The 26,209-nt window shown below is 36.3% G+C and overlaps 2 long non-coding RNA genes across 4 annotated transcripts in view; one reads left to right on the forward strand and one right to left on the reverse strand.

The window, feature by feature from the left end:
• Positions 1-23,138, forward strand: part of LOC123380555 — a 31,136-nt gene extending 7,998 nt beyond the window's left edge. For both annotated transcript variants that reach the window (XR_006586484.1, XR_006586485.1), the window contains exon 3: positions 21,797-23,138. This is a non-coding gene — a long non-coding RNA (uncharacterized LOC123380555). The remainder of the gene's footprint in view (positions 1-21,796) is intronic.
• The window catches only part of LOC109492071, a 421,929-nt gene that overhangs the window by 18,492 nt on the left and 377,228 nt on the right, over positions 1-26,209 (reverse strand). The gene's annotated exons all lie outside the window — the stretch shown is intronic.

The following is a 26,209-nucleotide window of genomic DNA, read 5'->3' on the forward strand; positions in this document are numbered from 1 at the left end:
ATGTTATATGTGAACCATATAGTAACCACAAACCGAAAACCTACAGTAGAGACACAAAAAATAAAGAGAAAGAAAGCTAAGAAAAATGCAACAAAAAGTCATCACAAGGAAAGGGACCAAGAGAAGAAGAAAAACAAATAAACTAAAAAAAAAAATCAGAAAACAATTAACAAAATGACAATTAGTATACATCTCTCGATAATTACTTTAAATACAAATGGTCTAAAGGCTCCAACTGAATGATAAAGAAGGTGGAAAGGATAAAGAAACAAGACCCATCTATATGCTGCCTATAAAAGACAGACATATAAAGACTGAAAGTGAAAGATGGAGAAAGGTATTCCATGTAAATGGAAGAAAAAAAAAAGGTAGCAATACTTATCTCAAACAAAATAGACTTTAACACAAAGACTGTAATAAGAGATAAAGAAGGGCCTTACATAATGATAAAAGGATCAATTGAACAAGAGAATATAACAGTTGTAAATATCTATGCAGCCAATATTTGAGCACCTAAATACATACAGCAAATAATAATGGACATAAAGGGAGAAATTTATAGTATGGGATTTCAATACCCAACTTACATCAATGGATAGATCATCCAGACAGAAAATCAATAAGGAAACATTCTCTGAATGACACATTAATCATATAGACTTAACAGATGTATACAAATATGCCATCCCCCAAAACATAATACACATTCTTTTTAAGTACACATGAAATATTCTCCAAGATAGATACCATTCAGCCATGTTACTAAAAAGCCAATGAATACTGAAGAAATCAAAGAAGTAATCACAATATGCATGGAGACAAATGAAAATTAAAACACAATGGCCCAAAAATCTTTAGGTTGGAGCAAAAGCAGTCCTAAGAGACAAATCCAAAATCATACAGACCTTCTTCAAGAAAAAAGCAATCTCAAATAAATAACATTACACCTAAAAGAAGTGAAAAAAAAAAATAGAACAAAACCCAAGATTAGTAGAAGGAAGGAAATAGTAAATATAAGGGCAAAAATAAATCAAATAAAGACTAAAAAATGGTAAAGATTAATGAAAACAAGAGCTGGTTCTTGGAAAAGATACACAAAATTGATAAACGTTTGGACAGACTTATCAAGAAAACGAAAGTACCAAAATAAATAAAATTAGAAATTCAAGAGGGGAAAGAACTGACAACACAGAAATACAAAAGATTATGAGACTACTACAAATATCACATGCCAACAAATTAGATAACATAGAAGAAATACATAAAATCATAGAAACATACAATCTTCTGAAACTAAATTAAGAAGAAATAGAAAATCTGGAATGACCAATTTAGTGTTAAAATTGAATTGTATATCAAAAAACTCCCAACAAAAGTGCAGGACCAGATGGATTCACAGATGAATTCTACCAAACATTTAAAGAAGTATTAATACTTATTGTCTTCACTGTTCCAAAAAAACAGAAGAGGAACGAAAGTGTTCAAGAACATTCTGTGAGACTGGCATTACCCTGATGCCAAAACCAGACAAAGACTACAAAAAAAAAGAAAACTACGTGCCAAATATCCCAGATCAACCTAGATGTAGATCCTCAAAAACATATTAGCAAACTACATGCAACATCACATTAACAATCACTGAGCAGAATCTAATGGGATTTATTCTGGGGATGCAAGGATGGTTCAATATTCACAAAGCAATGAGATATACCACACTAACAAAATAAAGAATATAAATCATATGATCATCTCAATAGATGCAGAAAAAAGCATTTGACAAAATCCATCATCTGTTCATGATAAAAATTCACAAGGTAGGTTTAAAGAAACTGCCTCAACATAATAAAGGCCACATATGACAAACTCACAGATAATACCATACTCAATGGTGAAAAACTGACAGCTTTTTCTAAGGATGTCCACTTTTGCCACTTTTATTCTGTGCAGTCCTAGAAGTCCACAGCAATCAGACAAGGAGAAGGAGAAGAAAGAAAGAACAAAGAGGAGAGGAGAGGAGAGGAGAGGAGAGGAGAGGAGAGGAAAGGGAAAAGGAAAGGAAAGGAAAGGGAAGGAAGGAAGGAAGGAAGGAAGGAAGGAAGGAAGGAAGGAAAAGAAAGAAAGCAGGCATCCTAATTGGTAGGGAAGAAGTCAAAGCGGTACTATTTGCAGAAGACATGGCACTACACATAGAAATGCCTAAAGCTTCCACCATAAAGCTATGAGAATAAATGAATTCAGTGTATTTGCAGGACACAAAATTAATATACATAAATCTTTTGTGTTTCTACACACTAATAACAAAGTATCATAAAGAGAAATTTTAAAAAATTTAATTTACAATCATACCAAAAAGAATAAAATACCTAACAGTATACTTAAGCAAGGAGGTTAAAGACCTGTACTTTGAAAACTATAAAATATTGATGAAAGAAAGTGAAGATGAAATACATAAGTGGAACACATCCCATGCTCATGGATAGGAAGAATTAATATTGTAAAATGTGTTTACTATCCAAGGCAATCTATAGATTCAATGCAATCCCTATCAAAATACTAGCAGCATTTATCATATAACTAGAATAATACTAAAATTGATATGGAACCACAAAAGACCCCAAATATTGCCAATAGAGTCTTGAGGAAGAAGTACAAACCTGGAGGTATCACAATTCCAGATTCCAAAATATAAAGCTATAGTAATTAGAACAATATAGTAGTGGCAGAAAAATAGACACACAGATAATTGGAACAGAATAGAGAACCCAGAAATAAATCTATACCTATATGGTAAATTACAACAAAGGACATAAGAATATACATTGGGGAACACAGTCTCTTCAATAACTGGTGTTAGGAAAACTGGACAGCTACATGCAAAATAATGAAACTGGACCACTTTCTTACACTAGCCACAAAAAATAAACTCAAAATAATTAAAGACCTAAATTGGAAACATAAAACCATAAAACTCCTAGAAGAAAACATAGGCAGCAATCTCTTTGATGTTGGCCTTAGAAACATTTTTCTAGATATGTCTCCTCAGCCATCAGAAACAAAATAAACAATTGAGACCATACCAAAATAAAAAGCTTTTCTCAGTGAAGGAAACCATCAACAAAACAAAAAGGCAACCTACTGAATGGGAGAATATACTTGATAAGGAGTTGATAACCAAAATACATAAAGAACTTACACAACTCAATACCAAAAAACACAATCTGATTAAAACTGGGTAGAGGACCTGAATAGACATTTTTCCAAAGAAGACATACAGATGGCCAGAAAACATATGACTAGATGCTCAACAGCACTAGTCATCAAGGAAATGTATATCAAAATCACTTGAGGTATCACCTTACAACTGTCAGAATGGCTAAAATAAAAAGGACAAGATATAAGTTTTGGCAAGTATGTGAAGAAAAAGGAACTCTCATGTACTATTGGTGGTAATGTAGATTGCAACCTCTGTGGAAACAGTATGGAGTTTCCTTAAAAAACTAAAACTAAAAATACCTTATGATCTAGTAATTCCATTAATCGGTACTTACCTAAAGAAAGTGAAAACACTAATTTGAAAAGATAAATGCACCCCTATGCTTGTTGCAGTATTATTTATAATAGCCTAAATATTAAAGCAACCAAAGTGTTCATTGATAGATGAATGGATAAAAAATATGTGAGATGTGTGTACATACATACACACACAGACACACATCTATGTATCATACGTATGTAATAGAATATTAACTATAAAAAGAATGAGATCTTGCCATTTGCAACTATAGAGATGAATCTAGAGGGTATTATGCTGAGTGAAATAAGTCAGAGAAAGACAAATACCATATGATTTCAGTTGTATGTAGAATCTAAAAAAGAAAACAAAAAAATAAACAAAAATGCAGAAATATACCCATTTTACAGAGAATAATTGGTGGTTGTCAGAGGGGAAGGGATGGCACAAGGGAAAAATGGTGAAAGATGGAAGGTACGGGTTTCCAATTGTGGAATGAATAAATCATGGGGATAAAAGATACAGCATAGGTAATGCAGTCAATGGTATTGCAGTACTGTGGTATGGTGACAGATGGTACCTACATTGGCCATGAGCATAGAATAACCTATAGACATCCTGAATTATGTTGTACACCTGAACCTGATGTAACATTGTATGTCAATTTTAGTTCAATTAAAAAAAAAGTCTAAAATGTGGTTTGGCAGACCATTATTCACAAGGGCAGCATTCTGCTTAAGTCTATGCAAGGATTTTGGGAAGTTTCCTGATGCCCAGTGCTTAATTTACACTTACATCTCAACTGAGATGTCACTTCCTCTAAGGCTTGCTTAGCATTTCTGTATCTGAAATGCCTAGATTGTCCCCAGTAATTACGATAATCACATTTGCTTGATTCTCCATTAATATGTACTTTTAAGAAATGAACCATTCTGTCTCAATCATTGTATTCTTAGCAGTTAGCACAGTGCATGATACATAGTGTGTTCTCAGTTTTAAAAGTAAATTTTTGTAGGAATTATTGAAAATTTACATGTTTGATGTATTACCGTCTTAGAAATGGTACACATAAATTACAATGTCACATTATAATGACAGATTTTCAGCGAATGCATGGTACTTCATCTTTTTCCTGAGACTTTTATATATGTTATTCCCTAATCCTGGAGTGCTTTCCCCAGTGAATTCCCTAGTGGCTGTCACTCCCCATTCCAAAATCTGGTGATACAGTACCCCTTCAGATACTCTTTGACTACTCACAAATCCAAATCCAAATACATGCTCTTGTATATCCACTAACATCTCCCATTGCATTTATAGTCTTTGCCATTTTGTATATAATTGTTTAAATATTTGTTTAATGTATGTTCTCCCACTAGAAAGTAAGCCCGATGATGGCAGATGAATGTTTTTGCCAATCACTGTATCCCATCATCAAGGAGAGTGCATGGCACACCGAAGGAATTCAATAATGATTTCTTGAATTAATGAATAAGTGACTAGAAATAGATTTAAAAATGAGAAATTCCCAACAATATTCCAATATTGTTCAGGGAAATCATATATATTATTTACAATAATAAATATAAATTTATTTATACAAAAGGTAATTCACTAGACTTTAAAAATGGAAATGGAAATGATTCCTTAAGAGTATATATTTTTTGTTATTACTTGCACTAGCTTCCTGGTCACCCAGAGGCCTTCAGATCTGAAATTTGATCTTCTTTATTAATATACATAACAGGCAAGGCTATTTGTACAAATACCCAGAGCTAAGTCATCTGCCAGAAACATCCTCAACTATATAATAAATGTTTTATAAATCAGTTCATTGCATCTAGTCACTATGAGATGATAATCAAGAGATAGGCAATATTCATTATATACATATTCATTCACACATTCATACATTCTTCAAGTTATTTCCTGAAAACCTACTGGGTGCCAGCCCTGTGTCAGATATTACTTTGGTCTTCTTAACCATGTATAAAGGGTTAATATCAGGCCTGGGCTGATACAGAATTGGGAATTCAGTGTCTGTCTTTGCACTACTGTTTCCTTGGAAACTACAGAGTTAAGATAAATGTGGAATGTTGGTTCTGCCTTGTCTGCTATATGAAAATACACCTGGATTGGAGCAGCTGGGATTGGGCATGCAGGCCTTGGGCCTTTGTAAATAGAGGTATAAAAGATTGCTGAGAAATTAGAGAGCAGTTTCTCTGAGTCAGAATGACCCACACACATCTTGGCTTTCCACAGAGGCAGCCATGCTCACCCCATATGGACACAGGGACTAAGGAATCTGTAAACTCGGGTAGCTGCAGGTCTTCCTTGAGATGAAGATGGCATTACATGATGAAACTGCTTTCTTGTGAAACTAAGCAAAGTAGGATTGGATTGAAGCCTATTTGTGTCCCAGGAGTTAGACTGCCTTCCCAAGCTCATAGCAATGCTGTAGTGGTACACTGACAAAACTTGGGGCTGATCCCCCAAATTCAGAACTACACCTTCACCCCCCCCCCAAAAAAAAACTCCTTTTGTGGTACAAGACCTTTATAGTACAAAGGTCCCACTTTGCATCTTGCTGGCCTTTCCCTTTTGCTTTTGTCTACTCTGTGGCATCTGATGCTCTTAGTAGCTCATGGTGATCAGCATCATGATAAGAGACAGACCTGCATTCATGTATCAGCCCCACTATGTCTTGGCTCTGTGGCCTTGGCAACTAATTTAACTACTTACATAAGTTTTCTTCTGCAAAATTGGTTCATACTAAAGAAAGAGGAGAGCACATTTGTTAAAAATGGAATCTTTACAGCCTGATTGAATAAATGGAACTATCACTAATAAATAAATGGCTGGGTGTCCAACTTGTGGCCAGGTTACTGAACCTTTCTGTGTCTTAGTTTCCTTAAGTACAAAATGGAAAGAACAATTGCACGTATAGTATAGAGTTGCTATGAGAATTTAAAAAGCTGGAATATATAATATAGCTGATGCAATGTCCAACACATAGTAAATCCTCAATAAATGCCAGCTATTAATTATATTTATGTTCAAATTACAACTTAATATTTATTCTTTCAGTGTTTCTACTTCATCAAAAGCAATGAAATGATAGGTCATTACCCTGGAAAGATTAAGTAGTAAAAAAAGGGATACAAATTCCACGTATGCATGACAGAAAACAAAAAGCAAAACACAAGTAATACAGAGTGGTTACTTTTCCTCTCATAGACTGGAGAAACAATTAAATGATGTTAAAATAAATAACGTAATTCACAAGTAGCAAATTAATTGAAGAACAAGAAGACCAGGGTATATACAAAGTCACCATGGTGATCCAGAACAAAGCATTTCAATTGGCTCAATCTATTTAATACTTATTCCTCCTCGTTTCACCGAGGATTTGTACAAATCGATACATTTCTTCCTTTCTCTGGGAGCCTCGGTTTTCTCTTCTCTCAAATGAGAGTGTAAGATGACTTCTATGCCAATTTGTAGTTTTAAGTTTCTATTACCCATCCAAGCTAAGAAGAATGAAGCAAAGGACTTTCAGATGTTTAGTACCACTGGATAAGAATTTTATATATACATATGTCTTGTTCTTAGTAGAAAAGAAAACAAGGGAGACAAAAAGTGTAACTCATCTTCTCCTTTAATTAATGATCCCAGAGACTTTTAAAATGACTTGTCTATCTTATACTCTTCATCTGCTTACTTAAAACTTTTGTGAGGAATTTCCATTCCCCTAGGGGGAAACTGAATATTGACCATCTTCCAGAATCTAAAGTCATGTTTGTCCCACACAGTCCAATTCTGAAATGTTTTTGTGTCATTTTCAGTAGTTCAATAAACCACCTGCAGTATACCCTCTCTCAAAAAAAATAAATAAATACAGTCTTTAAAGTCTAGATTGTCTGATATAAGTATGGTTACTCTGGCTTTCTTTTGTTGACCATTAGCATGATAGATGGTTCTCCATCCCCTTATGTTCAAACTGAAGGTGTCTTTAAGTCTAAAGTGGGTCTCTTGTAAACAGCATATAGATGGATCTTATTTTATTATCCATTCTGTTACCCTGTATCTTTTGATTGGAGAATTGAGTCCATTGACGTTTAGAGTGAGTACTGAAAGATATGAATTTATTGCCATTATGATGTTTGTCCCCTCAGAGAGTCCCCCCTTAAAATTTTTGCAGGGCTGGTTTACTGGTCACGAGCTCCTTCAATTTTTTCTTTGTCTGGGAAACTTTTATTTTTTTTTTATTTTTTCTTTAATTTTTTTTGCAGAAAAAGTTTATTTTTTTTTAATTTTTTCAATATATGAAGTTTATTGTCAAATTGGTCTCCATACAACACCCAGTGCTCATCCCAAAGGTGCCCTCCTCAATACCCATCACCCACCCTCCCCTCCCTCTCACCCCCCATCAATCCTCAGTTTGTTCTCAGTTTTTAAGAGTCTCTTATACTTTGGCTCTCTCCCACTCTAACCTCCTTTTTTTTTTCCTTCCCCTCCCCCATGGGTTTCTGTTCAGTTTCTCAGGATCCACCTAAGAGTGAAAACATATGGTATCTGTCTTTCTCTGTATGACTTATTTCACTTAGCATCACACTCTCCAGTTCCATCCATGTTGCTACAAAGGGCCATATTTCATTCTTTGTCATTGCCACGTAGTACTCCATTGTGTATATAAACCACAATTTCTTTATCCATTCATCAGTTGATGGGCATTTAGGCTCTTTCCATAATTTGGCTATTGTTGAGAGTGCTGCTATAAACATTGGGGTACAAGTGCCCCTATGCATCAGTACTCCTGTATCCCTTGGGTAAATTCCTAGCAGTGCTACTGCTGGGTCATAGGGTAGGTCTATTTTTAATTTTTTGAGGAACCTCCACACTGTTTTCCAGAGTGGCTGTACCAATTTGCATTCCCACCAATAGTGCAAGAGGGTTCCTGTTTCTCCACATCCTCTCCAGCATCTGTAGTCTCCTGATTCGTTCATTTTGGCCACTCTGACTGGCATGAGGTGATATCTGAGTGTGGTTTTGATTTGTATTTCCCTGATGAGGAGCGACGTTGAGCATCTTTTCATGTGCCTGTTGGCCATGGGATACTTTTAATCTCTCCTTCTATTTTGAATGACAGCCTTGCTGGATAAAGAATTCTTGGCTGCATGTTGGAAGTCTTAGCCTCTGCAATCAAACAACACAAAGAAACAAAAGACATCCAAATCGGCCAGGAGGAGGTCGCACTTTCACTCTTCGCAGATGACATGATATTCTATATGGAAAACCCAAAAGATTCCACCAAAAAACTGCTAGAATTGACTCATGAATTCAGCAAAGATGCAGGATATACACTCAACACACAGAAATCAGTTGCATTCCTATACACCAACAGTGAAGCGACAGAAAGAGAAATCAAGGAATCAATCCCATTTACAATTGCACCAAAAACCATAAAATACCTAGGAATAAATCTAACCAAAGAGGTGAAAAATCTATACACTGAAAACTATAGAAAGCTTATGAAAGAAATTGAAGAAGACAAAAAAAATGGAGAAAGATTCCATGTTCCTGGATAGGAAGAACAAATATTATTAAGATGTCGATACTACCCAAAGCAATCTACATATTCAATGTAATCCCTGTCAAAATAACATCAGCATTCTTCACAGAGCTAGAAAAAACAATCCTAAAATTTGTATGGAACCAGAAAAGACCCCAAATAGCCAAAGCAATCTTGAGAAAGAAAACCAAAGCAGGAGACATCACAATCCCAGATTTCAAGCTATACTATAAAGCTGTAATTATCAAGACAGTATCATACTGGCACAAGAACAGACACTCATCAGTGGAACAGAATAGAGAACCCAGAAATGGACCCATCAACTAATCTTTGACAAAACAGGAAAAAATATCCAATGGAATAAAGACAGTTTCTTCACGAGTAGTGCTGGGTGGGAAAACTGGACCACTTTCTTATACCATACACAAAAATAAAATCAAAATGGATGAAAGACCTAAACATAAGACAGGAAGCCATCAAAATCCTCGAAGAGAAAGTAGGCAAAAACCTCTTTGATCTTGACCGCAGCATCTACTTACTCAACACATCTCTGGAGACAAGGGAAACAAAAGCAAAAATGAACTACTGGGACCTCATCAAAATAAAAACCTTCTGCCCAGCGAAGGAAATAATCAGCAAAACTAAAAGGGGACTGACAGAATGGGATAAGATATTTGCAAGTGACATATCAGATACAGGGTTAGTATCCAAAATCTATAAAGAACTTATAAAACTCAACACCCAAAAAACAAAGAATTCAATGAAGAAATGGGCAAAAGACATGAATAGACACTTCTCCAAAGAAGACATCCAGATGGCCAACTATGAACAAATGAAACACATGAAAAATGCTCAACATCATTCATCATCAGGGAAATACAAATCAAAACCACAATGAGATACCACCTGACACCTGTCAGAATGGCTAACATTAACAACTCAGGCAAAAACAGATGTTGGCGAGGATGCAGAGAAAGAGGATCTCTTTTGCATTGTTGGCGGGAATGCAAGGTGGTGCAGCCACTCTGGAAAACAGTATGGAGGTTCCTCAAAAAAACTAAAAATAGAACTACCCTACCACCCAGCAATTGTACTACTAGGCATTTATACAAAGGATACAGGTGTGCTGTTTCCAAGGGACACATGCATCCCAATGTTTATAGCAGCACTATCGACAATAGCCAAAGTATGGAAAGAGCCCAAATGTCCATCAATGGATGAATGGATAAAGAAGAAGTGGTATACACACACACACACACACACACACACACACACACACACACACACACACACAATGGAGTATTACCCGGCAATCAAAAAGAATGAAATCTTGCCATTTGCAACTACGTGGATGGAACTGGAGGGTACTATGCTAAGTAAAATCAGCCAGAGAAAGACAAAAATCATATGACTTCACTCATGTGAGGACTTTAAGAGATAAAACAGATGAACATAAGGGAAGGGAAACAAAAATAATATAAAAATGGAGGGGGACAAAACAGAAGAGACTCATAAATATGGAGAACAAACTGAGGGTTACTGGAGGGGTTGTGGGAGGGAGGATGGGCTAAATGGGTAAGGGACACTAAGGAATCTACTCCTGAAATAATTGTTGCACTGTATGCTAACTAATTTGGATGTAAATTTTAAAAAAGTAAAAAACAAAACTAAAAAATGAAAAAAATAATAAAATAAATTTAAAAATAAAAAATAAAATAAATTACTCTGCAGTATATACTTGCTTTTACTTTCATGTTTCCCCATCTAGAAGGAGATGGTGAGGGAGAAAGGAAGGGAGGGAGGGAGAAAGGAAGCAGGGAAGAGAGGAAGTGGAAAAGGGGGAAGGGGGAAGAGGGAAAGGGGAGAAGAGGGAAGGAGGTAAGGAGGAAAAGGGGAAAGGGGGAAGGGAGGGAGGGAGGGAGGGAGGGAGGGAGGGAGGAAGGAAGGAAGGAAGGAAGGAAGGAAGGAAGGAAGGAAGGAAGGAAGGAAGGAAGGAAAGGGTAAGGAAGTGGGGGGGGGGAGGAATGAGGGAAGGAGGAATATATAAATGAATCTGGTCTCAGCTGCAGAAACTTTTCTAGTCACCTCCCACCCACACTCACCCAGCTCACCTGGCAGCTGTTCATAGCAATCATTTCAATTAAAGCAAAAATCATTTTAAATCAGAAAGGCTGGCTGGCTTTGTCTGTTATGTCTTGTTGCAAAGTTTCCTCAAGTTCCACAGATGCACTGTAGATGATTCAAACTCCTTTGTCATTTATTATGTTCCTACAAGAGTTTAATGTGACTGGGCTGGTTTAGAAATAATTAATTGTCTTTCTACAGCTGAGGAGGAGTCCTTCAGCTATAGCTCTCTGGGGCCAAAGAATGCTATGGAAATGTTCTCAGCCATCCAGCCAGTGAGTGACTGCATAGAGACAAGTAAAATCATAGGCTGGGAAGACTGATGTATAATAGGACTCTGTATGGAAATTCACGATCACTATACCATTCTCGGCTGGGGATAAACTCAGGAAGTTTACGTGGTGCATAGAGGTACTGTGCCAGAGATCTTCATGAAAATCAGAAGCTATAACGTTGCATTACCCTATGGGCTTTGGAATTGGAATGACCTCAGCTGAAGTATGCTCTTTAAAACTTATCTACTTCATGTTTTTGAAACCCAGCTTTCCTATCTGAAAGACAGGGAAAATGTTATGTACTTTATAGGATTTTTATCAAAGTTAACCAAGTTAATTCACATAAGGTGCTTATTATTATGTTTGGTACCTAGTACTGGCTCAATAAATGCTTATCATTGTTATTACTTAGCCTACATCATGGGTGTGACTCCCATTGATTCATTCAATTTCATGTGCCAAAACACTCATCCCAAAGTTCTAGGCTTTTGTACATATGACACTTTTTTTGTACATACATACACTTTTTTACATATGACAAATGTGCCAGCAATGTCAAAAAAGAATATGGTCATCCCTATTTCTACAGAGACATCTGGCGTCTACATTTACAGAGACATATTTATTTCTGAAAATGGTTTGTAGCATCATTTTAGTATGCTTTATAATCATGTGGAGGACAATATATGACATAATATCCATGTACAAACAGTATAAGATAAAGATCTAGAAATGGTTCCAGGTGTGATGGAAAAATTCTTCAAATCTAAAATAGAACATTATCTAGAATCTTGAGGTCTGAGTAATAACTATTACTTGAGTAATAGCCAATATTAGGCTATTAAAGTTTACTATAAAATTTACTCTAAAGCTAGTCATAAAGGATGGATTCTAAGATCCTATTAATATTTTTATCTACATGTCTCAATAGCACCACTTTAACCCAAGTATAAGTAGTCAGGCAACACTTCAAATGGCAATGTAATCTGGGGGAAACTGTTCTCTTCCAACTATACTATTAATGATGCTTCTGATTAAAATCTACCTAGAAAAAGGCTCAAGATAATTTAATATTCATAGAGAGAAATAGCAAACATTTGATAAGCCATCAGAGATACTAGGATATTTATAAAGTTTTAGGCACAATAAAATAAGTATATAGTGTATGTGAGGCACTCTTATGCATTGTGCTTTTATGATTTCTAAGGTATTGATAACATTGGACATCTGTGAAATGTCAAAGTCTTTGTGATACATCTCCAGCATGCATTGGCTGAAGAAAACTAGTTGATCCTATCTTCCAAGTGTGAATTTTACATATAGATAGAATTGGAACAAAAATATAGTATCAGGGGCACATATATTTCAGTTTTAAGCACTGCTTTACTAAGACACAGATTTATCTGTTGGGTACCTTTATATTCAAGACACAGAACTAGGTACTTTATATATGTTTGTTTCATTTGATGTTAATCTCAGCCTGACACATTACTATCTCCATTAAAAGGCTGAGAGGGAGAGGGGCACCTGGGTGGCTCAGTCAATTAAGCATCCAACTCTGGGTTTCAGCTCAGGTCATGACCTCAGGGTTCGTGGGTTCAAGCCCTGTGCCAGGCTCTGTGCTGACAGTTCAGAGCCTGCTTGGGATTCTCTCTCTTTCTGCCCTTCCCCACTTACTCGCTGTTTCTCTCTCTCTCAAAAATAAATACACTTAAAACAAAACAAAACAAAACAAAAAAGCTGAGGGAGAGTGAAGCTCAGAGAAGGAAAACAACTTGCCTATGATCTCATAGCTAAAATGCCAGTGCTGGAAAAAAAAAAGAAATAAAATAAAATGCCAGTGCTGGATTTTACATTCACTAATACAAATATGATCTCCTCTTTCCTACATTAAAGAAAGGGGAGGAGTTGAGTAATGGGGTCTAAGGGATACTTAATATCCACCATATAGAGCTCCTTCTTGAAGCAGGCACCTATTCCAACATCATAACAATTGCAAAACATGGAAGGTCTTTGTTCATACCTTTATTTAATGAGTGCCTATTATTTGTCTATCATTGTTCTAGGCCTGACAAATACATATAGAAAAAGAGAAAGGAGGGAAACAAAATTATCTTTTTCAAGAAGGTTATAATCAATAACCATCTATCCATCCAGCTTTGGAACTCTGTTATTTCAGACTAGTGTTTGAGCCAACAGTAAATCTTCTGAATGATACTACATTTTGAAACAGATCTATGACCCATAGGATATATTTGTAATCCTACAACCTAATCAATTCTCCCAAAAACATAATTAAATGTTAATATGTTGGAAACATTATATTAGAGGCTTATAGAATGGAGGAAGACAATCATACATTTCATGTAATCTTGCTACTGAATAAAAAAGGGTTGGTTGAAGACTAGTCACTAATTACCACATTTAAAATGGCCAATGATTTAATCATTTGAATGATAACCTAAAAATAATCCTTTTTTGAGAAAAAAAAAAAACTAATGGAACTGAAGCTCTAAGATGGAAAAAAAAAATTGCTAACCATGGAAACAACTATCAAAATAAGCCTTAGCATGTAGACTTAATTACTGACTCTTGTAAAGTATGTGTATAAATAGTTTGACTTTGCAAATAAATGCTATCTGACAGCTATTTAGTAAAATGAAATTTTGTTACAAAGCCTTAAATTTTATTTAATTATGTGTTACACATATAAAATGAGTCCAGAGAACAACATGAGAATCTCTCATTCGATTATTAAATTTCTTATGCCTTACTAGGTGAGGCTGCCTTTTGTTGCTGTTGTTCCCCTGTACATGCCATGGTTAGAGGTTTATTTTTCTAAAATACAGCTGCAGTCTCTTTGTTAAGACCATATCACTCCACATACATTAAGTTTCAGGAACCCCTTGTCAACGAGACCTGGATTTTATTGAGTTGGAATTCAAGACCTTCTAGGATCTCATTAAACTCCTTTTTTTCCAGCATTATCTTCCACTTTCCCCTTCAACTGTGGCCTCTGTTTTGATATATTGTTATTTGCATTCCCCAGTCAGTGGTTTTGGGGAGGGCTTTTCTTTTGCAAACCCCATGCTCTGCTCTCTCTCCACTTCCCTTTTCTCCTCTCCAAGAAAAGGTCTCCATCCCCACTGCAGGACACATGGCTTTTCTCTCCCCCAGTTCTCCTCTCCACACCACATCCTGGCCATGTTCTCTCCCTCAAATTATGTGGATAGTTCTCTTAATCCTCAAAATGAAATCCTGGGTATTCAAAATGATTGTATGTTGATCTAGCTGTGTTAGAGGGATGAGACAAGTCCAGGGTCCCCCTACTACTCCACCATCTAATTCCCTCTGCATATGCTTCTCTGTCTACATGTGATTCTCTTCAAGACTCGCCTATCCTAAAAGGCTGTGACAAAACCATGGTGGGTCCCAAGCACAATCACCCATAATATCCATTATATCTCATAAATGAACACAAATAAACATACTTTCTAAATTGGAAAAAAAAACTGCAAATGCAGGCTTGGTGACTAAAAATGAACACTCATTATGAGGTTGTTTACTAGCATTTACTACTCAATCTGCAACTAAGCAGTTCAAAGGGAATATAGGATCAAAGATACAAGCAAGGGAACAAGACTCTCCAACGCCTTTCCTATTTTACAGAGATGTACACTGAAATTTGGGTCATTAATTAATCCATTAGAATGACAAGGCTGCTTGATCAGAGTAGCTCAGAACCATAGACTTACAATATCTGCCACATGTGGCTGAGGGACAGATCCTGTCAAGATTCAAGAGTGCACTTAATGAATTTTTTGTTATGCTAGAGTTTCATATTTCTGCATTCTACTTACAACTGCACCTCTGGGCCTATAGGTAGTGGGTGGTGGTTCACCATATAAATAAAATTAGATGTGCTTGCCCTGCAAACATAGCACTAAGACAACTCACTTAGGCTGGGAACACTTTCAGCTAGTCCTTCAACCTGATCACTACTTCTAAATGACTTGTAAGCTCTTTCAAGATAATGTTGCAAGGTCAAGCTGGCATACCAACCATGTGGGACATTTTCTAGGTAATGCCATTTTTTTCTGCATCAGAGAATAATCTACCCCTCCAAACCATCAATAGCTCCTTGGGCTGCTCTCTTGGGTTTTCGCATTATATTTTCCATAAAAACCACTGGAGTGGATGTAAGTGTATTAAGCCTGGACTTGGCCAGAAACTTTATTGTGCCACTTATTAAAAGAACAAAAGAGGTGAATAAAGTGTTGTTGATTTACTTTGCTGCTTGGACAAGAAAGTTAATTCTCCTATTTCTAATGTCTGTGGTCCCTGCTCATCTCTCAATCTTGACCCTGAGTGTCCACCAGGATGATGAAGAGAGAGGTCAAAGGTAAAGCCATAAATGCTGTCAGATAGCCAAATGATAGAGATACTTATGGAATAAATGTACATGCTTGGCCCACTGTTACAGGAATGAACTCAGAAAGAAGCATTTCTATATCTTTAAAAAAAAAAAAGAGGAATAGGGCAAACTAGACTTTGCACAATTCTTAAACAAAACAATCAGTAACATAAATACCAGCTTCTTTCAGCAAGAAAGATAAAGCCAAGAAAATAAGGGAATGAAAGAAAAGACTTATTTAATCTGTTTCTTTATGAGATGCATGTTCACACCAACCAGAAAGGAGAGGAAGTAGCATCCAAAGCCAATAACTGTTCTAAGCCCTGAGGGCACTTGATGTTGCTCTTGTGGCAAGATCCTCGCAAGCTCCCAGGAGGTCTCCAGTTCACCAGTGAGGAAGGACATCAAGAAGTAGAGTGTACCTTGCCCAGGATCACATAGCCCCATGAGGCAGGGCTAAGATACAAACTAACTTTGACTCTGAAGTGTGTGTTGCCTAATCTCTCTTGGCTGAGCAACTTTGTTGCTGTTTTGTAATAATTACTAGAGGATGGCGTATTATAGAATGACTATTTAAGGAGAAAAGTGAAACAGCTCTGGGAGACTAAAAATAGATTGAGGTTGTGGAGAGGTTCCAGTACCAGTGAGGTTAATTAAAAGTAGATATTTAATAAAGTTTTCACTGAAACACAGAATGGCAGCTGTAATCAAATCCATGGGAAGGGTAAAGTATACAGGCTCCCAGTGTGTGAAAGACAGAGCTATTTCTGAAATCAAAACAGTAACACGAAGAGATTACTGTTTGACCCATTTCCTGGCATAAGAACTTGGTATTTCCAGATTGCTTCGGAACACCAATAACCCTACCACAGCTTGAAAATATTACTTAGGATCAACTGATCTGCAGGCAATGTTGAGAATGGATGCTGAGGCACTTGAAACAGATTTATCTATTACTTAAATTAAAAATGTTATTAATGTCTTATATGCAGAGATGGCCTGGGGGCCAGATGGCTGTACAATCCCATATTCTAAAGCTTATAAAGTATATTAGATTTGAATTTTGAACTTAAAGTTTCCATATTTAAAAAAGAAATTATTAAAGCCACATATAGACCCCATTCTCAGTAATTAAAAATGACTCTTAAAGATTTCTTTAAACAAACAAAAAAGCTAGCAAACAGCACAGATTTATTTCTAGGATGATTTGTGAGGGCAAGTGATATAGCATGAATGGTTGTTTTTCCCGGATACTTATATTCTCCTCCAGTGCCAACTAGAGGAAGTCAAAATGTTTTCGGTTATTAGGGATTGAACCTTGTTTCTAGAGGCTGTAAATCATTGTGTTTCTAAAACAAATAAATTGCTTTAGGAACATATAAAAATATTTTTATCTACAAAATGAGAAGCCATTCCAATAAAAAGTGAAAAATGCAATCTATGGTTCAGTGATTTGGAAACATCTGGATATTTGTTTAAGTACAGCTCCTTGAAAACACATCATATTTGGCTTTGCGTATATGAGCCACGGAGATGTTTTTCTGAAATTATCACTTTTATATGAGTTAATGATAACACTCTTTAAAGAAATATTTGAAGATATTCTAAACATTTTCAAAAATATATACAAAAATAAGCAACTACCCTTAAGAGACAGTATATGGCTTAACAGCTTGGACTTTGGAGAAGGACAGACCTAGCTTTAAATGCTATTTCACTAATAGTGATTTGATTATAGGTAGTTTATTTTAACTTTTAAGATAATTTTCTAGTGGGTAAAATGAGAAATTTAAATGAAATAATGTATAGAAAATATTTATATAACACTTGAAATATAGTAATTACTCAACAAATGTTAGCTCTTATTATATTAGATTGAACCACAAAATTGCCGTTTTTTGTATGGCAAATAGTCAAACATTGGCAGCTGCATATACTTCAGTTTAGCATTATAAATTCCAAAAATACTGGAATTAGTGAAGGCCTAACTTTCTCCACTGAATCAAGAAAGAAATTTCTCAAAAGGCAAGAAGCATCTAACAATAATAGTAAACATACAGCAATACCCATAAGCTCAGAAATGGCATTGAGTTTTCAGAAGAGGAGATGACAAATGATACATGCAAGAATAGGGTAGAGGGAGAATTCTCTGATAAACTTGGAATATTGAGTACAATAGAGGAGTAATTATCTACAGGGTTATAGTTTTTATTGGTGATTTTTTTTAAAAAAAGTGTCTTAATGATCAAAATGAAATAAAAAAACAAACAACACGGAAAATAGTGAATTCAAATACTTTCTTTTTTTTAATTTTTTTAACATTTGCTTATTTTTGAGAGACAAAGCATGAGCAGGGGAGGGAGATACAGAATCTGAAACAGCCTCCAGGCTCTGAGCTATTTGTTAGCACAGAGCCCAATGTGGGGCTCAAACTCACGACTGCAAGACATGACCTGAGCTGAAGTCAGATGCTCAACCACTGAGCCACCCAAGGGCCTGATACTTTCTTGATTGAGTAAACTTTCTATCAATCCAAATCAAGATAAACTGTTCAATGACAACAAAGGTTTCTTCTCCCTATTCATATTCTTTTTCCAAACTTTCTAAAAAAAACTATCTAAGAACACATTTATTTCAATTCTCCCACATCCCGAAGACAAAGTTGTAAAAATTCCTTCAATGCTGAAAAATGTAGGTAATTCTTTATATTTTTAAAATTCTGATAAGTTGCAGGCAATGACTATCCTGCTTTTCATATACTTTGAAGTAATTCTAGTGATCAGATTTATTGTGGTAGTGACTGAGAAATGACCAAGGATATTCAGGAAATATAATAATTGTATATTTAAATTTACACTGATAAGAACCAAGGGTTCCTTAAAACCTTGGAGTTTCCAACACCCCTGATAAAAGATGCCTTCTAATATCCTTCAGTTATCTTGTTGTCACAATTGTGCTTATTTCATCTTTCAAGTAGAAAGACATATCAATTCAGAAAAAAGGATGTGTCACTGAGATTGTTTATAATGAAACATTCAGCAAATTGAATGTGTTTTTCACATTTAGTTCCAAAATATAAGGTCTACCAAGAACTATGCGATGCTAAATAGGCACACTGTACCAGCCTTACCTTCACAAAAACAAATGTCAGAGATAAAGGAGACTGAAGTATCCAGCAGAACAATAAAAATCTCCACAGAATAGGCTCAAGGACCCAGAACTTGTTTTCAAGTATTCATAGATTCCTTCCTTCCTTCCTTCCTTCCTTCCTTCCTTCCTTCCTTCCTTCCTTCCTTCCACTAAGATATACTGAACTTCCTGCAACTGGGCATATAATTGTGAGCAAAAACATTAAAAAGTTTCTGTTTTCATGAAATTTGCTGTCTGGAGGGGGGGACACTCAAATGAATAAATAAGTACTTCAAATTGACATATGTGTTGCACAGAAAACAAACAACATACTACAAAGGACTTTATCTGGTATGGGTTAATGAATTCCATCCCCAAGGAAGTAGCATTTGAGGTAGAAGATGAAGGGTGAAAGAGTTAACTTGGAAAACCTGAAAAGTAAATGGAAATTCTGGGAAGAAGGAAAGGAATATACAAAGGTCCTATGTCTGGGGGGAAAAAATGGCTTTTCCTAGTATATGAAAGGCCAGAATGGTTGGAGCACAGAGAATGAAGGAAATAGGTCTCTAAGATGAGGTTGGAGACAGGAGCAGGTTCAAGACCATGGCTCTGGAGGGCCATATTAAGGCTTTTTACTTATTTTATATTGTTTTGTTTTATGTTATTGTCTTTTTCTTATGGGCTAGATGGATTAAATCAAGGGGTGAAAAAATCATCTTTATGCTTTGAAAAATTTACTCTTAAGTAGGGTAAGAATAACAAAGAGAATCAGGTAAAAGACCAATACTGTCATGGTGGTGACAAAGAACTAAAAGTCAATTGGGGCCAAGGACCCAGAGACAGTCTTCTTTTGAATCACTTCTTTTGCCTCAATAGGTGGCATAACGATGGTGGAAAGGGTGGGGTGCATTTCCCAGCCAGAAGCTTGAAGGCCAACTCACCATGGTCTCTGATTTCTGTTTACCAAGTTAGTATATTTGGAATCAAGGGACAAGAAATTTTGGAAAAACAATTTTTTCAGGAAGGTTTAGTGTTTTTTTTTTTTATTTTTATTTATTTTTGGAACAGAGCATGAGCATGGAAGGGGCAGAGAGAGAGAGAGTGAGGCATAGAATCCTTAGCAGGCTCCAGGCTCTGAGCTGTCAGCACAGAGCCAGTTGTGGGGCTTGAACTCACAAACTGTAAGATCATGACCTGGGATGAAGTCAGATGTTTAACCAAGTGAGCCACCCAGGCAACCTAAGTTTTAGTGTTTTAAGATTTTTCTTTTTTTGAGAGAGAGAGAGAGAGAGAGACAGAGAGAGGGAGAGAGGGAGAGATGGAGAGAATGTGTGTAAGCAGGGGAGGGGCAGAGGAAGAGGGAGAGAGAGAATCTTAAGCAGTCTCCAGGCTGGGTGTGAAGTCAGGACCTAGGGGCTCAATCTCACAACCCTGAAATCAGGACCTGAGCCAAAGTCAAGAGTTGGACTCTTAAATGACTGAGCCACTCAGGGGCCTCTAATGCTTTTTTAAGGCAGAAATTCTCTCTACTTCATAAACTCAACTATCAGGAATTTAGTACTGAGTTAATTTATGATAAAAGATGCCTTCTAGAGTTTTTGTAATGATTATGTTGATTTATTTTTGAGAGGAGGGGAGGGTCAGAGAGAGAGGGAGACACAGAATCTGAAGCAGGCTCCAGGCTCTGAGTTGTCAGCACAGATGTGGGACTGGAACTCATGAACTGTGAGATCATGACCTGAGCCGAAGTTGGGATGCTTAACTGACTGATCCACCCAGGCGCCTCTAGATTTTTGTTTGTAGGAAACAAAGTTACCTGTTGAGGGGTCTTTGCCAATCAGTTCAAGGAGAATTTTAAAAGACAGTGGAGGGAATGGTTGAAAAGACTCCAAGAACTACATATGGGATTTGACAAAAGCAAACACAAACAGTGCTTATAGGAACTGGAAATATTTAAGATAGCTACACTATCTTTCTGAGGCTATATTTTCTCTATCTGGTATTTTCTTCATACATGTTCCATTCTTCTCTGTAGACTGACTGACTTCCTCTGCTTATTCATACCTCAGCTCACCCACAACTTCAAATTATTTATGGCTTTGCTTTGCCTGTGAAGCTTCTAGTCTGACACAGAGTGACTTTCCAATCCTAGAGCCATTTTCCTCTGAACTTAGGCTTTTTGTGTCTGGGTTCAAGTTATCTTTTTGGCATCTAAATGGGTAATTTCAGTTTGTGGTTGCTTTTCTCTTAGTTTAAATATCTACCCCAGAAACAATTTATTACCACACTAGGAGAGTTTGATAAACATGACTGCCTACTTTAGAGTCTGTCACCAAATCAGATCAATTTAGAAGAGGTAGCTGAACCTAAAATAAATTGAGTTCATATTATAGATTAAAAATGAAAGAATAACAGCTACAATGATTTTAAAAACTCAGAGAAAGCCAACAACTTGAGTTTCTATACTCACACCTCTAGGAAGGATATAAAAGGGCAACTCAGATAACAATAATGCCTAGCAACTTATCTGTAAGTCTCCCCTGATCAAATGAGACTTGAGCACTAGAGATCTTTTATCTGTTTTTGCAGGATTACACTCCCTAATAACCCAACCACCTAAGTTATGAAATGCTGTAATCAAGCTTAAGGACGGAATGTTACTTCACACTTTCAGTACACACATATAATTTGCCTGAAGCTGGGTTTTGCAGTTTGCAATGTGGAGAAGCCAAGTGCTCTCCTGGTCTGAAACTCTTTTTTTTTTCTCTTAGAGACACCATCACTGGACTACTCTTGGAAGATGGAGGAGAGAATGAGACATCACTTTTGGTTGAGTGGGAGTCGATAGTGGAGGAAGAAGGCTGGGGCTGGCTCACCAAGTACACTCCAATTTTCAAATTTCTGGACTTTTATGGGCCGCCAGATAGACACTCTGGAGCCATCTAGTGGTGTAACATCATTGATCTAAAATGTTAAGAGACGGGTTTAGCCTTGAAAAAAGTCCATATGCAGACAATGTCTCAGAATAATCTCACATGGAGGTAGCATCATTTTAGGAAGGCAACTCTAGCTGTGGGTGTCCTGGTCCTAGGAAAGCAATGGATATCCTAACTCTGACTCATTCCCTCTGACTACAGCTTCCTCTAGCACTGTTCCAAGCTGTACATCATTTAGTGACCTAGGTGGGGTGGAATTTAGAAACACCAGTTATTTTTTTAGCAAGTCCATCAAATACAAGACTGAATGTATCCAGTGGAAATGAGGTTTTGCTGGTGACTTTATTATTGACTCCTACGTATACTCTACCTGTTTTCAGATGAACACATTTGGGCTGAGGTTGAGTTGTCAAGGGGGGGTATTCAATAGCTTTAAATTGTAAGGGTATTGCTCTGTTTTGATGGATATTTATGGAACTTGAGGAATAGAAGGACTAGTGCCATTTCCTGTTCCTGAAGCTGAAAAACAATCCTCCCTATGAAGATTTGGACTAGATGGGACAGATTTGCAATACTTGGAAAAGGTTTTTCTTGGAAACTGCAATGATAACTTCTTTCTATTCATTTAACCTCATTTCTTTTATTGGTAATCTAAATTAGGCTCTATGGCAATTGTTTTCAAAATTGAGCATGTGTTCATCACATCAACTGAAGGTTTGCTAAAATATATATTTCTAGACCCTACTCTCAGAGTTTCTGCTTCAGAAAGGTCTGGGTTTGGGGTCCAAGAATTTACATTTACAACAAGTTTCCAAGAGATGTCAATATTACTGACTGAGGAACTGTACTTTATGAACTACTGATGTGAAGAATCAAGACAGAAAGGTTCAGCCTTTATTGCTTCGCTGACTTAAGGACAAGACCCACATGTGCTGTTAGAGTTCCCCAATGAACAGCAGGTTTTTATTCTTGGTAATTCTTCTGTTTTTAAAAATAGACCTGATTCTTCAAATGAGATCATTTTCAGAATCCCAATATATTAAACAGAGAGAAATAAAGCCACTCTGATTATAATGAAGGTTGCAAGGGGTGCCTGAGTGGCTCAGATGGTTAAGCATCTGTCCTTTGATTTCAGCTCAGGTCATGATCTCAGGGTCATGAGATAAAGTCCCATGTTGGGCTCCACACTCAGCATGGAGTCTGCTTAAGATTCATTCTCTCCCTGGCTCTCTGCCCCTCCCCCACTTGTGTATGCATGGACTTTCTATAAAAATAAATAAATAAATAAATAAATAAATAAATAAATAAATATTTCTTAAAAAATGGAGTTTGAGGAACAGCAGTGGCACACCTGTTATTCCTCACTCCCACAAATATCCATAGCAAATATAGAATCACCTCTGCAGAACCCTTAAGCTATCACAGAGCAGTTGGAAAACAGCAGTCAATAGAACTGGTGTCTGCCTAACAGTCACCAGTTACACAACTTATCACACGGTTCTGTTTATGATCCAGACCTCTCTCCAGTTGTTCAATCCCAGTCTCAAATACTATTTCCTACCAAGTGCCCCCTTTTTACCTCATCACTATTTTTCATTGGGTGGACCATGAGGAAGAACTTTGAATAGAAAAAAATGTGCATTTATCTTTTGAGGATAACACGTGATTACAAATTTTGTTTCACAGTACTAGTCAAAGAGATACTGCGAATGAATGGTATAAAACATCAACACTGTATGAGGAGTATCTTCTGCATGGCCTGGTTCTCGACTACCAATATTTGGAAACACTTTTAAACAATATCTTTTAACTGAAGATTCCTCTCCTGTAGTATCCAAAATCGGGCTTATTATAAAGCAAAGAAAGAGACAGAGGTTAAGAATGGTCATCAACTGGGACACCTGGGTGGCTCAGTTGGTTAAGTGTCTAACTTTGGCTCAGGTCATGATCTCACAGTTCATGTGTTCAAGTCTCGCATCAGGCCCTGTGCTGACAGCACAGAGCCTGGAGCCTACTTTGGATTCTGTGTCTCTCTCTATCTCTTCCCCTCCCCTGCTTGCTGTCTGCCTCTCTTGAAAATAAAAAAAAAAGTAAAAAAAAAAAGAATGGTCATCAACTTGCAGGTTTTCTAAGCCTCAGCCTTTATTCAGCTACCTATGGAAATGTGTAACCATGTGAATATTTATCTAATGTAGATATCTCTCTTTTTTCCCCCTCCAAATGAGTTCTTGAATCTAGACTATTATTTAAAAGCAGAAAGGTGGAAGGTTCTGTATCTCTGAGCACTGGGCTTGCTTTGGGATATAAATCTAGAATAAATTTGCTTTGGGCTGCAGAGAATTGTATTATTTCCTGTGAGATAGGAACCAAAGAGGAATAGTCTCATGAATTAACTGTTAAAGATATAACCTACTTTGATAATCAAGGGCAAACAGATCAATCATATTAAAGGCAGGGATTACTTTGTTACTGATGTATCAGTATTGTAAAGGAGAGTTTCAGAATAAGAGAAGCTCACTGAGATGTACTAGTTCACTTATGGCTTGTTGTTTTCTTATTCCCATAGACTAAATTATGAATTTCATTGAGCATGATTCAGATAGTCAATATTCTTTCTCCAGAAATTTCCATTACAGCCCCTATACCCATTCTCACTGATTATTTCCTTAATCTGAACTATTGGAAGACCCTAATCTGAAATCACTTACTATTTCATTACATCTAATACACACTTTATTGGATCCCCTTGATGGGGAATCCAAGCCTCTCTTGAAGAGGCCAAAGGCAAAATTAGCTAATGCAAAGTGGATTAAGAAGTTATAATAAGTGGGATGACCCAGAGGTAAAAACTAACTATTCTTACAAAAATGAGTCCTTCATCTATCACTAAGGATCAACATTAGAGAATCAAAATTTATGTTTTAATTCAAGAGGAGAAAAAAGGGTTAACAATGGGAGATAAATGTTTAAAAACCAATTTCTAAACAAATATAGGGATGTGGAATTAAAATAAGAATAATGTGAGTGTATCTAAAACATAGGAAAATATATTTTGTCATATTATACAAAATAGACACAATAAATGTTTGGTAACTCTATTTCATAGGTTTGTGTTGCAAGGCATATGTATTAAAGTATATATTCAGAATACGCATATAATATGACATTATAATTCCCCAAATGTTTTGTCTACTCTTTTGCATTCCTTAGATTAGACACACCTCAGATGTCTGAAGAGCAGTCTAACAACAACAACAAGATCATCCAAATTGAGTTTCCAAGGGAACTATAATGGAATATACATGGAAAAAACATGATAGAATCTTATCATTTTCTCCTCCAACCCCTTGGAAGTTGTTTTCAATTACCACATTACCAAAGTTGCCTACTTATTTAGTCTCGAATTAGTTCACTCTGGATATGGAACACAGAAAAGCTCAATGCAAACCCTTCAAAGAAATTCTTCAAAAGGCATTCATCAGGGACTCTTTACATAGATTGCTTAGGGACCCTATCCGTGGCAGGGTATGTGAAGTGTGACATCAAAATATGAAGGTAAATTGTCCAGCTTCATATCACAAGGTGATATTGGAATTATAAAACCTCACCCAAGATTTACTGCACATGTTCTAGCCACTCTTTCTCATAATCAGAACCTACATGTAACTCTGTCTGTATTCACTACTTTTATACTTAGGAAGGAAAAAGAAAAAAAAAATATCTATTTCTCCCTTAGATGCAACTGCTCAGTTTCTTATGGAAAAAAAAAAAGTATCTTATAATACACTGAGGAAATTTGGATAGTGGTCCAAATAAATCCTCCAAACTGACAGACCTATGATTTTTCAAGGGTTGTTACAAAGACTATGCCCTTAAGCCAAACAAGCATCATCTTTGGGGAGATTTTATTTGTGTGATCAATTCATATCTGGACAGGTCTTCTGCTGGTTGGCATAGCAACTAACTGAAGTTCATTGAACTTTTAGATGTGTGTGCTAACAGTCTAAAGCTGATTTTTCCCCCCATTGGGACCAGAAAAGGCTTTCTTTGTTAAACCTCTCCAATTGCATTCAAAAATACATCACTTTCCTCAAGCCTACAAATACACACATTTGAGATTTAAAAAGTAATATTAGGAAAATTGCTTCTATCATATAATACCATAATAATTTTATTCTATTTTCTGAAAGAAAGGCTAATGTTAAAGTTAAACATTATCCTGTTTTCTATTCATTTCTACGTCTTTCC

This window comes from Felis catus, chromosome D1 (assembly GCF_018350175.1).
Source record: "Felis catus isolate Fca126 chromosome D1, F.catus_Fca126_mat1.0, whole genome shotgun sequence".
Taxonomy (NCBI): Eukaryota; Metazoa; Chordata; class Mammalia; order Carnivora; family Felidae; genus Felis; species Felis catus.